We start from the raw sequence: 3,297 nt of genomic DNA on the forward strand, positions 1-3,297 counted from the left end.
TACAAATGTTACGAAAAAAAATCCAAACATTTCTCACTTTTAGCGATTTAAGCCAAACATTTGAAAACGTTACGAAACAAATCCAAACGTTTCACCTTTTTAGCAATTTAAGTCAAACGTTTAAAAACATTACGAAATAAAACCAAACGTTTACAAACATTATGAAACAAAACGAAACGTTTCCCATGATTAGCAACTTAAGCCAAACGTTTTAAACGTTACGAAACAAAACCAAACGTTTCAACTTTTTAGCGATTTAAGCCGAACGTTTATAAACGTTACGAAACAAAACCAAACATTTCACATTTTTAGCGATTTAAGCCGAACGTTTACAAACTTTTCGAAACAAATCCAAACGTTTCCCCTTTTTAGTGATTTAAGCCAAACGTTTACAAAGGTTATAAAACAAAACCAAACGTTTGACCTTTTTAGCGATTTAAGCCAAATGTTTACAAACGTTACGAAACAAAACCAAATGTTTTACCTTTTTAGCGATTTAAGCCAGACGTTTACAAACGTTACAAAACAAATCATAACGTTTAAAACGTTACGAAACAAATCATAATGTTTAAAACATTACGAAACAAACCCAAAAGTTTCTCCTTTTTAGCAATTTAAGCCAAACGTTTCTCCTTTTTAGAAATTTAAGCCAAACATTTTTAAACGTTACGAAACAAATGCAAACATTTACAACGTTACGAAACAAATCAAAACATTTCACCTTTTAAGCGATTTAAGCCAAACATTTACAAACGTTATGAAACAAATCCAAACGTTTCATATTTTTAGAGATTTAAGCCAAACGTTTACAAATATTACGAAACAAATCCGAACGCTTCAACTTTTTAGCAATTTAAGTAAAAGGTTTACAAACGTTACGAAAGAAATCCAAACGTTTCACCTGTTTAGCGATTTAAGCCAAACGTTTATAAATGTTACGAAACAAAACCAAACGTTTACAAAAGTTACGAAACAAATCTAAGCGTTTCACCTTTTTAACAATTTAAGCCAAACGTTTACAAATGTTACGAAACAAAACTAAACGTTTCACTTGTTTAGCAATTTAAGCCAAACGTTTACAAACGTTACGAAACAAAACCAAATGTTTCGCCTTTTTAGCAATTTAAACCAAACGTTTACAAACATTATGAAACAAATCCAAATTTCACATTTTTAGCGATTTAAGCGAAACATTTACAAAACTCACGAAACAAATCCAAGCGTTTCACCTTTTTAGCAATTTAAGCCAAAAGTTTACAAACGTTACGAAACAAATCCAAAGGTTTCATTTCTTTAGCGATTTAAGCCAAACGTTTACAAACGTTACGAAACAAATCCAAACGTGTCACCTTTTTAGCAATTTAAACTAAACGTTTACAAACGTTACGAAACAAATCCAAACTTTTTACCTTTTTAGCGATTTAAGCCAAAAGTTTACAAACATTGCAAAACAAATCCAAAGGTTTCACATTTTTAGCGATTTAAGCCAAACGTTTACAACCTTTACGAAACAAAACCAAACGTTTCTCCTTTTAAGCGATTTAAGCCAAACGTTTCCAAACATTACGAAACAAATCCAAACGTTTCACCTTTTTAGCAATTTAAGCCAAACGTTTACCTTTTTAGCGATTTAAGCCGAATGTTTACAAACATTACGAAACAAAACAAAACGTTTCACCTTTTTAGCAATTTAAGCCCAACGTTTACAAATGTTACAAAACAAAATTACGAAACAAATCCAAACGTTTCACCTTTTTAGTGATTTAAGCCAAACATTTACAAACGTTACGAAACAAATCCAAACGTTCACCTTTTTAGCAATTTAAGCGAAACGTTTACAAACATTACGAAACAAATCCAAGTGTTTCACCTTTTTAGCAATTTAAGCCAAACTTTTACAAACATTATGAAATAAATCCAAATGTTTCATCTTTTTAGCGAATTAAGCCAAACGTTTACAAACGTTACGAAACAAAACCAAATGTTTCATTTTTTTTGCGATTTAAGCCAAACAATTACAAACATTACGAAACAAATCCAAATTTTACATTTTTAGCGATTTAAACGAAATGTTACGAACATTACGAAACAAATCCAAGCATTTCAACTTTTTTAGTAATTTAAGCCAAAAGTTTTCAAACGTTACCAAACAAATCCAAACGTTTCCCCTATTTAGCGATTTAAGCCAAACGTTTACAAACGTTACGAAATAAATCTAAACGTTTCCCCATTTTTAGCGATTTAAGCCAAACATTTACAAAAGTTACGAAACAAATCCAAACATTTGGCATAAATCGCTAAAAATAGAAAATGTTTGGTTTTGTTCGTAACGTTTGTAAACGTTTGGCTTAAATCGTTAAAAATGTGAAACGCTTGGATTTGTTTCGTAACGTTTTAAACGTTTGGTTTTGTTTCGTAATGTTTGTAAATGTTTGGCTTAAATAGCTAAAGATGTGAAATGTTTGGTTTTGTTCCGTAACATTTGTAAATGTTTGGTTTAGATCGCTAAAAATGTGAAATGTTTGGATTTGTTTTAACAAACATAACGAAAAAAATCCAAGTGGTTCAGTTTTTTAGCGATTTAAACCAAACGTTCACAAACGTTACTAAACAAATCCAAAAGTTTCACATTTTTAGCAATTTAAGCCAAACGAAACAAACGTTACGAAACAAATTTCAAACGTTTACAAATGTTACGGAACAAAAACAAATGTTTCACATTTTTAGCAATCCACACGTTTCCCCATTTTTGCCATTTACGCCAAATGTTTACAAATGTTACGAAATAAATCCAAACGTTTCTCCATTTTAGCAATTTAAACCAAACGTTTACAAACGTTATGAAACAAATTTAAGCGTTTCGAAACAAATCCAAATGTTTACAAACATTACGAAACAAATCCAAACGTTTCCCCTTTAAAGAGATTTAAGCCAAACATTTACAAACGTTACGAAACAAATCTAAACGTTTCACCTTTTTAGCGATTTAAGCCAAACGTTTATAAACGTTACGAAATAAAACAAAACGTTTAAAACGTTACGAAACAAATCCAAATTTTTTGCTTAAATTGCTAAAAAGATGAAATGTTTGGATTTGTTTCTTAATGTTTACAAACGTTACGAAAGAAATCCAAACGTTTCACCTTTTTAGCAATATAAGCCAAACGTTTACAAAAGTTATGAAAAGAAATCCAAACGTTTCTATCTTTTAGCGATTTAAGCCAAACATTTGAAAACGTTACGAAACAAATCCAAACGTTTCACCTTTTTAGCAATTTAAGCCAAACGTTTAAAAAC

This window comes from Mercurialis annua, linkage group LG1-X (genome assembly GCF_937616625.2).
Source record: "Mercurialis annua linkage group LG1-X, ddMerAnnu1.2, whole genome shotgun sequence".
NCBI lineage: Eukaryota > Viridiplantae > Streptophyta > Magnoliopsida > Malpighiales > Euphorbiaceae > Mercurialis > Mercurialis annua.